Source organism: Diceros bicornis, chromosome 5, assembly GCF_020826845.1.
Source record: "Diceros bicornis minor isolate mBicDic1 chromosome 5, mDicBic1.mat.cur, whole genome shotgun sequence".
Taxonomy (NCBI): domain Eukaryota; kingdom Metazoa; phylum Chordata; class Mammalia; order Perissodactyla; family Rhinocerotidae; genus Diceros; species Diceros bicornis.
This window is the reverse complement of record NC_080744.1, coordinates 38,225,424-38,239,254: the sequence shown is the minus strand read 5'-3', so window position 1 is coordinate 38,239,254 and position 13,831 is coordinate 38,225,424.

Genomic DNA, 13,831 nt, shown 5'->3' with positions numbered 1-13,831 from the left:
GGAGACAGATGGGAAAATAGGAGAGGAGCCCGGAGAAGGCTGCAGCCGGCAGGGGGTGGATGAGCGCTGTGGTGCCCGCCTGTGGGACCGATGCCTGAGCCTGCGCCCTATCTTCATTTGGGAGAAGTCGTGGCTGCTCCCTTAGGGTCTAGGAAGAGGGCTGGAGGTCTGGTGGACACAGCAGCGGGGAGGCAAAAGGGGGGATGGCTGGGAAACTTTCCTACCTTTGGACCTGTGGGAGAGAAAGGGAAAAAAGAAGCAGCTTTGGTCACTTGGTTCTGCAGTGAGAAACCTGTCCTCTCCCTGGTGCCCACCCCCCACCTCCAACAAGGTCCCTCAGGCTTGATCACTTGCTGACCATCATTCCTTCATTCATTCACTCAACAAGAGATATATATAGAAAGTCAGTACAAAGTTCAGTGGTGCATTCCTGTTTGCTGAAGAGCCAGCTGAATCCTCCCGCGTAGGGTGGGGCCAGTTAGGAAATGTGGGTTCTTGTTCCCACTCTGTCAGCTGTCTGCCCTCCCAACCTCAGCCAAAGTCCATGACACTGAGGGAGGCACTCCACAGTGGCAGACCCTGATTCCACTGCTTCCACCTCCAGACAGGCCTCATCCAGCCTCCCCATCAACCTCTTCCCCCAAATCCCACTTTCCTCAGCCCAATCCCTGAGCTGTTTGTTGGCTCCTGCTTATGACTGTCTGGTCCCAGCTCTTAGCCTTTGCTCATGTCTCCTGACACTTGGAAATCTCTCTTACTTGACTCTATGTTGCCTTCCTGCTGGAAGTCCACTTACATTGGGCCAGCCTGCCTTCCCAGCTGTGGGTCCAGTGGGCTCATGCTGCAGTAACCAATCTAAGTGGCCTGGGTGTTCTCAAGTGCTCCATTGTTGGGAATCATCTACTCAATGAGATTTATATTTCCTGAGGGCCAGGACGGTCTTATGTTCATTTTGAGGGGAGCCAATGGCACAGCTGCCAAGAGCTGAGTTCTGGTCTCCAGACCCAGCTACACCTCTGTGGCCTCACCCTGAGCACGACTCCTAATTTCCCTGAGCCTCATGTGTACAAAAGGAGAAGCACCTGCCTGTTTTACTCCTCTGGTTGAAGATCTAGTGAGATGAAGGATATGTGAGCTTGTTTCTTAAACTGTAAAGTGTTCTACAAAATAGTAGGGCTGGTTTTCATTTTGGAACACTACCATCACCTTCACAGAAACACATAATCTTGCCATGCAGTAGATATGGCTGACTGATTGCCCCTGCCTTCACCATTCTCCTTCCTTCTTCCACCCCACAGCCTCCAGCCACAGTACTTACCTGGATCCATCTTTATGGGGCAAGCACAGAGAGTGACAAATGGAACACCTGTGATTCAACAGTTAAAGTTTAGTTAACTATAATCTAAATATCAATCTCTCCTTTATCCCTCCCAGGGATGTATACACACAGCCCCTTCAAGGGATAAAGGCATGAAACTACTCCCTCTGGCTTAGCTTGATACCCAGTAGATGCCAGCCATGGGTGTTGAATGGACACAGCAGGTTCACCCACATGGCAGGTAGACAGAGATATGAAAGCATCATGCTCTAGCCCCTGAACCCCATACCCTCACAGTTGACCCCCAGAACCACCCCCAGACTCACAATCATGTATGAATTCAGTTCTACTTGGGTCAAGTTCAATAATGTTAATTATTCATGTTGTGTGCCAATCATGTGCCAGGTCATGGTACCCAGTCCCTATACATACTTGTCCCTGTGTAGACACCTGGCATAAAGCTGGGAGAGGGAGGCTTGGTGAGACCAGTGCACCCAGAGCATGGAAAAGCAGGATGGGGTTGGTAGGTAGTGGCCTCTGGGGGATCCAGGGGACCCTAAGACATTTGCCCCTGTAGCAGAAGTGAATGGAAAGCCTTCCAGGCTCCTAGCTGCTTATTCCTGTCTCCTCCCACCAGGATTGGAAGTTGGTGGGAGGCTTAGGGTCCGAGCCAATTTGTCATCTGCCAATAAGTGTGCTCTCATCGGATGGAGCTGCTGAGGTGCCCTGGGGCTAAGGCTGGCTTTGTCTGGCTTGGGGCTGGCATATAGGTCATAATGGACAACCCCAGAATGGGCCCAGTGCACACACAGTACATTCATTTTTTTCTGACCCACAAATCAGAATGTAGTGTGTGACATAAGGACCAAATACTTGACAGCAGGGCTCTCTGGTACTCATATGGTTGCTGGACATACTAGCACAAATGTTCACAAACACACACATCCCTAATACAACAGCCCTAGCCCCTTGCAAGGCAGGCCTCCTGCACCTCTTGAGCCACTCATATTTGTTGGCTTCTACTACAAATGTTCAGCTGAGGTCAGCCTCTGAGCTATGCCCATGGTCCTTCCTGCCTCCTCATCCTTCCTCTTAGTGAGTGATGACTCTGGAAGAGACCCCTGGGGCTGGGCTTGGGGGAGGGAGCAGCAAAAAAACCTTAGGGCCAGGATCTGGCTTGCAAGAAGGAGAAAAGATAAGCCTTGGAAAAAAACGAAACAATCCAATTAAAAAATGGACAGAGGATCTGAATAGACATTTTTCCAAAGAAGACATCAAAATGGAAACGGGTACATGAAAAGATGCTCAACATCACTATCATCAGGGAAATGAAAATCAAAACCACAATGAGATATCGCTTCACATCTGTTAAAATGGCTATTATCAAAAAGACAAGAAATAAGTTGGCAAAGATGTGGAGAAAAGGGAACAACCATTGTGCATTGTTGGGAATGTAAATTGTTACAGCCAATATGGAAAACAGTATGCAGGTTCCTCAAAAAGTTAAATGTAAAACTACCATGTGATCCAGCAATTCCAGTGCTGGGTATTTATCCAAAGAAAATGAAAACACTAACTGGAAAAGATATCTGCACCCCCATGTTCATTGCAGCATTATTTACAATAGCCAAGACATGGAAGCGACCTAAGTGTTCACTGATGGAAGAACGGATAAAGAAAATGTGGTATATATATATAATGGAATATTATTCAGTCATAAAAAGGAAGGAAATCTTGCCATTTGCGACAACATGGATGGATCTTGAGGGCATTATGCTGAGTGAAATAAGTCAGACAAAGAAAGACAAATACCGTATGATCTCACATATGTGGAATCTAAAAAAAACAAAACAAAACAAAACAAAACACCAAAACAACCAAAAAAATGACCTTATAGATACAAAGAACAAATTAGTGGTTGCCAGAGGCGGGGGTGGGGGGTGTGGTGTGAAATGGTTGAAGGGGATCAAAAGGTACACATTGTTGTACACCTGAAGCTAATATAATGTTATATGTCAATTAAACCTCAATTAAAAAAAAAAAAAGACAGGCCTTGGACTGTCTCTCTCCAGTTCAGGCCAAGGTGCTTGAGGGATAAGAGTTGGTGGCTCTGAAAAGGAACTAATGCAATCCCTTCAACCCTCAGCGAAACCCCTCTGCCTAGCATGGGGCAGGGGGTATAAATTCAATTATAACTCAAGTAGAGAGCGGAGGCACAGGGGCTCGGCCCAGGAGTGGGGACAGGGAGGTGGGGAGGCATGTACGCAGATACACGGATGCATAATACACAGACCCACGTAGCACTCGTGAGAGACACAGACCCACACACGTAGATGCGTGACACCCACACAAAGAGACCCAGAGGCACAGGTACCAATTTGGTACACATACACACATACCCAGAGAGACCACGACCACACAGACCCACAAGACACTCCCACAGAGAGCCCCTCCTGTCCTCTGCCCACAGCCAGCAGAGGCAGACCCTTACCTGAGAGTGCAGAGCGGGGGCAGGAGGAAGTGTGAGGCTCCGTCTGTCCTCAGGAGTATTTGTATAGGATAGGGTGGGGCTGAGATGGACCAAGTGTACTGGGAGGGTCAGGGACAGAGGGTGTGGGGCATGACATGACGGAGGATGAGCTAATCTTTATCCGGGCAAAGAGCAGCTGGAAGCAGGATGTGTGGGTGGGAGGTGGGGAGCAGGTGGGGGAGTGGGGAACAACCCATTACCCGATCCATCTGGTAACAAGATGCCATAGAACCAAGGCGGAGGTCCCAAACCCTGGCAAAGCTGTTCAGCACCCAGGGGGGCGGCTCTAAATATTGGTAGAGCTCCTACTGAATGCCAGGCCATGAGGTGCTTCACACACTTTAGTTAACCCACTGACTCCTACAAAATGGGTAGGATTGTCACTTCCGTGCATGGGTGGAGGATGAAATAGTGACCCTAGTGGAGGGACCTGGTGGAATCCTTGCCCTGGGTGCCAAGCCCCAGGCCAGGGAGCTAGCGTAGGAATGGAAATCGAACAAGTTAGGAAGGGGACTTTCGGAAGAGAATGTAGACAAGTGGGAAGGTTTTGAAGTCCAGGCTGCCAGCTTGCTGTGCACTCAGCAAGCCCCTATGGTCTCGCCCCACTCACCCCTTTGGCCTCTGACATGTGCCTTTGCTCTGTGTGCTCCAGCCATGCTGGCCTCCCCTTGTCCCCTGAAGACAGACCAGGTGCCCCTGTCACAACCTCTCCTTTCTCCCTGGATCCCTTCTTCTTTGTTTTTTTTTTGTGAGGAAGATCAGCCCTGAGCTAACATCTGCCATTCCTCCTCTTTTTGCTGAGGAAGACTGGGCCTGAGCTAACATCCGTGCCCACCTTCCTCCACTTTATGTGGGACACCGCCACAGCATGGCCTGACGAGCGGTGCGTCGGTGCGCGCCCGGGATCCCAACCCAGGCCTCCAGCAGTGGAGCGCGCACACTTAACCGCTATGCCACGGGGCCAGGGCCGGGCCTATGGATCCCTTCTTCTAACGTCTCCTGTTCTCACCGGACTGCGTGCTCACCTTTGTGGTCCCAGGGACTGGCCTTAGCAGTCCTCCTGGCACTCAGCAGGTGCCCAACAAATATCTGGTGAATGAATGAAGGTTGGAGTGCAGTTATTGTTGGGTAAAAATAAAAATATTATATAACATTTTGGGGTAACAGAAATGGCCTCCATTTCTGTGGTTTATATTTTGTGTTTATTTTTCTCTTTTTTATATATTTTTAAAAATTATTATTTTTTTTCTGGAAAAAGAAGAAGGAGGAGGTGCTCTTCCATGATTGTAGCTCGTGCTGCCCACCTTGGGCTAACACTGCTGGGCAACACCGAGGCCAAGACTCCCACCCTCAGCTAGGGAGAGGGGCTTGGTCGGCCCCTGCTTCCATCAGGGAGAACAAGAGCCACATGGAATCAAAAGGATGCACGAGAGAGCCAAGGAAACAGCCACTGTCTCCAGGTTTTCCTGTAAGAAGCCCGGATGAACTAGCTGCACCTGAACTGCATTGAATTCGTTTGTAAAAGGTAACAAACCTGAAAGAAATGAAAACAGGTCCTCACAAAGGTTTATAGTTGAATGTTCACTGTCGCTTTGTTTGGAATAGCTAAAAATTGGGAACTTCTCAAGTGTCCATCAATAGAAGGATGAATAAACGCAGGGGTAGTGCATGCATTCGATGGAATACCACTGAACAGGAAAAAGAAACGAACTACTGATATACTCTAAAACATGACCGAATCTCAAAATACCTGCTGGGTGAAGGAAGCAAGGCATAAAGAATACATACTGTATAACTCTGTCTGTAAAATTCTAGAAAATGTGAACTAATTGATAATGAAAGCAGATCCGTGGTTGTCTGGGGATATCATGGTGGGAATGGGTATGGGGTGGAAGGAGATATTAGAAAGGGACAGGGGGCCGGCCCTGTGGCTTAGCGGTTGAGTGCGCGTGCTCCGCTACTGGCAGCCCGGGTTTGGATCCCAGGTGCACACCGATCCACTGCTTGTCCGGCCATGCTGAGGCGGCGTCCCACATACAGCAACTAGCAGGATGTGCAACTACGACATACAACTATCTACTGGGGCTTTGGGGAGAAAAAGGGAAAAAAAAATAAAAGGAGGAGGATTGGCAATAGATGTTAGCTCAGGGCTGGTCTTCCTCACAAAAAAAAAAGAAAGGGACACAAGGTGACCTTTGGGTTTGATAGATATGTTCATTATCTTGATTGTGGTTATAATTTTATGGAGTATACATACGGCAACTCATCAAATTGCACAATTTGTGCATTTTATGGTATGTCAATTTGGCCTCAATTAGAGCTATAAAAACAGAAGTAATATAACCACACCAGAAAACGATTTGAAAAATGGAGAGAAGGAAAAAGAGTGATTCTCTTTTCTTTCCATGGTAGACAGGAAAGTATTTCTGTGTGTCAGGTCCTTTTACAGTATCGATTATCTCATATCAGCTCTCAGAGGTAGATGTTATTATCTTCCCCTCTTTTATAGATTAAAAAAGCCAGGATTCAGAGAAGTCAAGAAACTTGCCTGCAGTCACACAGCCTGTGTGTAGTTAGTCCCAATCGGACTGTCTGAGTCTAGAGCCTGGGTCCCTTCTCCACCTTACCTTATCTCTCCTTTCAAAAATGCTCTTCCGAAAAATTCTAGCCTGCTTTGGTAACATTATGGGCAAAGGACTTTGGCTCCTGCCTAGGTAGGGAGTTATTAATCCACCATGCATACATTTGCTGTGAGCCTTCCGGGAGCCAGGGCTCAGAGGATGGCGAGGTTGGCGGGGGGGGGGGCTGGGGGGGTGGGGGGACAGATGTCCACAGGGACATTTACAAAGGTGTGGTGCTGGGGGCGCTACCAGCCCCCAGCCTGCACTGTGCGAATGGCACTGCCTGTGTCCCCCACGCCCTGCTCTCACCAGCTCTCCAAGCCGCTTTTGTAGGAATCCTCCTTTTCCCCCTCGGGGACCCTGACAACATGACCTCCCCATCCTGACCCCCAGCCTTTGGCATGAAGCTGAAAGGAGAAGCCTACATCCTCACAGACCCCAAGGGGGAGAGCAGAGGCTCAGTGCTCTGGGCTCGAGGTTCAGGCCCTCACTTCTCACCATCTCTGGACTCAGGCTCTGAGCTCAGTATCCAGGTTAAGGCAGGCAGGCGGTGGGAGGCATGGAGGCCTGGGGTGGAAGAGGTAGACCCGTATTGATGGGGTGTACAGAGAAGCCAGGGCACTCTGCGTGGCATGGGTGGGGCCGGGAAGCCTGTGGGAGGTGAGGAGGATTCCCACAGCAGTGGTGGGCATGTCGTCGGAGTCAATTTATAGCAGAATCTGAGGTTCATGGATTCTCCCCTCCCCAATCGTAAGATGTTGCGGGCGAGCAGAGCCTCTGTGTCCCCTCTCCCCTTTGGCCCTGTGCCTTACAGATAATAAGCGCTCACCACGTGTTTGGACTTACTGCCTGGCTGAGAGGTGGCTCTTCCCTACCAGAAAGCCACTGAGTGGAGAAGAAAGGAGCTTTGGGGAGCAGGAAGAGACATTCCTGGGGTGAGAGGCTGGGCTCAGAGAGAGGAGAGGTGGAAGGGAATCTCCTGGAGTAGCAGTAGAGGCCGTGGGCGGGGGCGTTGGAGAGGGTGTGGACTGATAGTGAAGGCCATAAGGCAGGATGTCCCTCTCTGTGACCCCCAACCCCTGTCAACAAGCCAGCAAGGCACCCTGCTCCTGGGCTGTGGGGTGGGGAGGGAGGCAGGCCAGCCAGGCACCTTTACACGGTTTGGGTAGACAGGTCTTTAATGGCAGGAGGGCAAAGGGCAAAGCTGGCTGACCCTGGGCATGGGCTGGAGAGAGTGCTGCAGGGATGGGGCATCAGCCTCAGTGATTCAGGGGAGGTGCAGTGGGGAGACCTGCACCCCACCATGGGGACTCCTGGGCAGGTCACTGACCCCGATCTTCAAAGAGAAGGGAATAACTCCTGCCCTGGCTAATTTGGATTTCAAAGCCTGACGAGATCAAATGACACCACTTGTGTGAGGGCTTTGGCAGTGATACATGTGAGTGCAAGGTGTTATTAGTATTAACAGTATCAGCACTAATGACCTATTTGACTTCCTGGCCTCATCCTTCCTTCCCTTGCTCACACTGGGATCTTCTTGTGGACAGGTCACCACCTTTAGGCCTCTGACATCACTCAAGTATTTCACTGACAAGCTCCTGAGAGCTTCCCTCCCTGCCCCAGCCTCTTGCAACACCCTCCTCCCCACTAAGGCCCCAAACATCCAGGTTTGCCTAGGACTGAGAGGTTTCCAGACACAGGACTTTCAGTGCTAATATGGGGTCAGGTCCAGGCAAACCAGGACAATTGGTCACCCTACCTCCCTCCCCACCCCCAGGCTGCTTCCTCTCCCCTGTGGTGATCATGGTGTCTCTTGCCTGGCATGTCAGCAGCTCTCTCTCACTCTGGTTGCCCTCTCCTGCCTCGAAGCCTCTAGGCCAGGAGACGCCACCCAGAGAGGGGGCATATCATGCCTGGCCATTCCAAAGGCCCTTCCCTCTTCTCAGAGGGATGCCTGCTTTCACCAATTCCTCAGCCTTCTCTTGTCTTTTTTTTTTTTGTGAGGAAGACCAGCCCTGAGGTAACATCCAATGCCAATCCTCCTCTTTTTTGCTGAAGAACCCTGGCCCTGGGCTAACATCCGTGCCCATCTTCCTCTACTTTATATGAGACGCTGCCACAGCATGGCTTAACAAGTGGTGCATCGGTGCACACCCGGGATCCGAACCGGCGAACCCTGGGCCGCTGCAGCGGAGTACGCGCACTTAACCGCTTGCGCCATGGGGACGGCCTCTCTCTTGTCTTTTTATCTTTTCTTTTTCTATCCTTTTCTCCACCCCTCAGAACTGGGCCAGACCTTCTCCCTACCCCTGGAGGGTGGGACCCACCCACACCTCACCCTCATGAGAGACCCCTGTGATGAGCTTCAAGGGGGACAGCCTGTCTGTCCCATGCCAGCCTTCCTGCCTCTCTGCCTACCCAGAGGAAGCAGCACCCTGGGCACACGCAGGCAAACCCGGCCTGCTCCCCATATCCACGAGGATCCCCAGGTCTGAGTCCGTGATGCTGTCTTGGCTCCTCCCCTCTCCACTGTCCCTCCCCACCTCACGCCTAAGGCTCTAGGCCTCCTGAAGGTCTCCTGCTCCCTCCTCCCTGGACACCCCTCCCCTGCCCTGCCTGGCCCAGACTCCTCCCTCCAGGATCTGGACACAGCCTCCTACCTGTGCACTCTCCTTGCCATCTCACCCGGTTGACCCGTTCTGCCTTCAGCTTCCTAAGCCACTGCGTGGGCTCTGCAGCCCCTGCTGTAAAACCTTCAGCGAGCCCCTCTGGACTACATTACCCCCTCAGTCTGCCCTTCAGTGACCTCCCAGTCTGGTCTGTACCTTCCTAACCTCATGTTCTCTTGCTGGTAAAAGCCACCGCCACTTCCGGTGCTGCCTCTCTCAGGCTTTCATGGAATGCCTTCTCACCACCATTCCCTTGAAGCTCATCTGGAAGACTCCTTGGTCGGCAGAGCCCTATGTCACCCTGGTCTCAGACTAACGTGGCCTGGTGTTGGCAAGTACCTCTGAGGTGAAGCCTGGGTCTTCCCCTCCTTGTCCCCTCACTGCCTTGGGCAGGTGAAGCACACAGCAGGTGCCCTGCTAATGTCGTGGGCAGGCCCTGACAGGGGCAGCTCTGGGCTGGGGGTCGAGGTGAGGGTCCTGGGAAAAACACTGTGAGTCCCCTTTGCACCCACCATGGAGAAGAGAACCCCAAACAAGGGAGACCCCAGGGGTTCAGTTCCACACCCTTCTGTGAGTTCACCTCCCACTGCTGGGCCTGGATCTGGAAAGCTCGTGATGCCCCAGCCCTGGGTGTGCCCTGGAGAGCAGAATGGAGGGGTGGGTCTCCTTCTGCCTCCCACCCTGCTCTGGCCTGTGTGTTCTTGGGAGAGGCAGGGCCAGACTTTGTCCTTGGCAGCTGGAGCCTGCCCAGGGCTGGTCCCTCCAGCCCCACCTCATGCCCTGTGAGCCCTCCCCACCCAGGGCCAGGCCTGGCCTGACCGGAGATGCCTGCACATTGACCTCTAGTCAGTAGGAGTCAGTAGAGCAGTTTCTCGAGCCAGGAATGGCCATGGCAGGGAGGGGGAGGAGCGGGCTTATAGGAAAGGAACACTAGGCTTTAAGCCACCCTCTGGCCCCTTCCCATTTGGAAGGTCTGGAAGGTCACCTGCCTAGTAGCTGGGCTATCAGCAATCTAGCCTTGCCCACCCGCTTCCTCAACACTCATCCACTAACCCAGAGCTGGTGCAACCGGCACCAGTGACCTCTAAGGGCTCAGCCCCAGCCAAGAAGAAGGGTTCTCGGGCGGTGGGACATTAGCCTGGAACTGGGCCTGGAGGGATCCAGAGCAGGTGAAGCACAGGGCCTGCTTCCAGGACAGCCGGAGAGAGATGGCAGCCAGGGCCTGGGACTTCACAGTGGACAGGGTATGGGGGAGGTGAGCAGGCAGGAAGGACTTCCTGGAGGGTGTGGGGCAGGAGCCCTGCCTTGCAGGATTTGCTGGGCAGGAAACAACATGAAGGGAAGCACAGAGGGTGCTGAGGGGGTGCCATCTCCCGGACCAGGTCACAAACAGTCCCCAGAGCCCAGAGGTCTTCAATGTGTTCAGGCCCCAGCGGGATGGTGGGAGGCAGCCTTTGGGGCCCCTCGAAGGATGCTGTGGTGGTGGCACCCAGATGGTGGCTATCATGGTTACCTGAGGCAAGAAGAAAACTATTCTGAGCTTTACTCTGGGTCACACGTTGCTCCAGATACGATGTTACCGTATTATTTCATTTCATCTGCCAATAACTGGGTAACGTAGGTGAGATAGATAGGTGGCTCGGTAGACATGAGCGGGCGGTCATAGCTGGAGACCTTGCTGCATCAGTGGAGCGTCTTACTGGCATCCAAACATGGGTTGGGGACTCACAGCTGGAGACCTTGCTACATCAAAGAAACGAGTTGCTGGCATCCCACAAGATGCAGATAAAGGGGAACTGAGACCCGCCTGGCGCCGCCACCGGAGACCTTCAACCACGACGATAAAGATAACAAGTGCACAAACAACACATACAAAGCCTTCTACTATATACATCTCCAGAGGACACTGACCTTTCTTGAATTTACATACGAATTCCATATGCATTAGCCCCCCTTCCACAGGGGATGACTGCCATGACAGTTCCGGAGATTCCCCTAGAAGGTCAAGAACTCCCCCTCCCGACAACGTGAGGGTGGAGGAAAAACCATTATTGGCGGATAACCAGATAATGCTAATTCCCTTCTAGACAGCCCAAATAAAAATAAAACTAACTTGGGCCGGCCCGGTAGTGCAAGCGGTTAAGTGCACGCGCTCTGCTGTGGCGGCCCGGGGTTCGCTGGTTTGGATCCCAGGCGCGCACCGATGCACTGCTTGGCAAGCCATGCTGTGGTGGTGTCCCACATAAAGTGGAGGAAGATGGGCACGGATGTTAGCCCAGCGCCAGTCTTCCTCAGCAAAAAAAGAGGAGGGTTGGCTGATGTTAGCACAGGGCTGATCTTCCTCACAAACACAATAAAATAAAATAAAACTAACTCAAGACACGGGGCAGACACGTTCTCTGGGCACTGCCCACTCCTCACTTGGAGTGTACCAGACCTTTCCTCTAATGAATCCTTGCTTGCTTGCTGTTGCCGGTGTGTGGGTGTCTGAATTCCTCTCTTATTCTGACCAAGAACCTGGGCAATCCGACTCTTCAGTCTGGTTACATAGGTACACCTCACTCTACAGATGAGGACCAGAGAGATAAGGGACTTACCTAGAGACACACAGCCAGTGAGGAGTGAAGTTAATTTGGAATCCACCATTCCACTCTGCCTCATCTCATGACAAGGTTGAGGAGCAGGAGAAGGGCTGGAGTGCATATATTTTATTAATCAGCCATCAGCAGAGGCAGCCATTCTGGAAACAGTGAAGGAGGTCTGAGAGGCGCAGGCCCCAGGGGTATGGCCTCTGCCAGGTCTGTGCCCACAGTCTGGCGTGTGGTCCAGAGGGTCTTTTCTCCGTTGCAGGCCTCCCTCCTGTTTCCTCCTCAGTGAGAATCTCCGGACTGGCAGCCATCTTGTCCTCAGGGCTGGCTCTGGATCTGTGTACTATGACCATCCCAGGTGTGGGGCCGTGGGCCAGCCGGCAGGCCTCCTGAGAGGGTGGGGGACCAGCCAGGGAAGAGATGTGACCTGGACCCGTGGTCGAGGTGCTAGGACAACGGGCACATCCCCAGGCGGAGAGAGGGATGGCACAGAGTGAAGTATCAGCAGAAACAGCGTTGTCCGGTCAGCAAGCAGCGGGGGAAAAGAGCACTGGGCAGGGAGCCAAGCGCCCCGGCTTCTGTCTCATCTGTGCCGCAAACAGGCTGTGCGGCCTGGGCAGATGGCGCCACCTCTCTGGGCCTCCTCATCAATAAAAAAAGGCTTCCACAACTGCGCAGCTTCTCTCGTCCAGTGGAGTTGGGAGGTGGGGTTACGAAGGCTTGGGGAGAGGAGCTGGGGAGCAGGAGACTAGACAGAGAAGAGCCCTCCCCAAACCAGGCCTTGTAACTCTGCTGCCCCCTAGTGGTAGCATGGAGTAACAGAGACGTGGTCTCACCCGGGGAGCATCATGCTGGTCGTCCTGCCTCCGGTGGTCTCCTCTGCAGGAGAGGGGAGGCGGGTTCACTTTTAGGGGCCTTTACCACCCACAGCCTCTCTCAGGGCTGCGTGTGTTCTGGGTGGAGGGAAAGGCAGTCACAGCCTATGCATAGGATACCCACAGCTATGCACAGGAGAGCATGGGTTATTCCCTCATGTATTCATTCTTTAAGTGCTGAGGGAGGGTCTGTAGTTTGCAAGCGCACTGTGCCAGGTCCTGGGGATCTAGGCACTTAGCACACCATTCCTGCCCTCAGGGAACCTTTGTCCAATGGCGGGTGCAGAAAAGCAAACCACAGAGTCTGGAAGAAATAGGAGAACGTGGGGGCTGCTCCGAGGTATGACATACTGTGTGAGGAACACTGAGAAGCATATGGCCAGCAACCGTGGGGCCCTCTCTGACTGTCAGCTTATCCCACGCACGTGGGCCTCCAGCCTGATGGGCTGGGAGGCCTCTGTCTCTCGGTTAGGGGAGTTTCTCTGCAGCCGATCCAGAAGAGTTGGGTCACCGTCCCTACAGGATGGCAGGATTTCTACCTGTGTCTGCTGCTCCCCTGCTGCTGTCCTGCCCCTTGCCTGGCTGGGAACAGGAGCGAGGGGGACGGCAGCCCTTGCCTCACCCCTGCAGCCTCCTCTATCTACACCCCTCCTCCCCCACCTGGTCTGGGGGCCTGGGTTCCAAAGACGACAGAGAACAACAGAGGTCCCCGTGGCCTCTCCCTGTCTCAGGCCGGTGCTCTGCGGGCCTCTCGGCTCCAACAACATGGTGTAGGGCAGGTGATGGGAAGCTTGACTGCCACTCCACCAGGGACCTGCCCCTGGCCTTCGGAGGCGGGGCTGGAACTCACAGCCTGTGTGGGGTGGCATGTGGAGGGGGTGGGAGAGGAGCTGGTGTGTGAGAGAGAGAAAGGAAGGCCCAGGGTGAGAAGCCTGGCTACGTCACTGTTGCTGGGAAAGTAGATGAGTCTGACTCAGTGGGAACATCCGGCAGGAAAGGAAGAGAGCGCAGTGGCATTTTCAAGCAGGATGGGAACTCTGGGGCGGTGGTGCTCAGGTGTAGGGGGTCAGGGGTGCTGTGTGAAGGCCTAGCCAGGAAAGAGGCTAAGTGTGGGGGGAATAGAGGGCCGACAGGAAGGGATAGTTCAAGGGGATAGTTCAAGAGGTTGGACCTCTGGTTGCCTGGGCTGGTCTGGGGAGGAGAGAGAGGGCAGCAGGGCTTTCTGCCTTG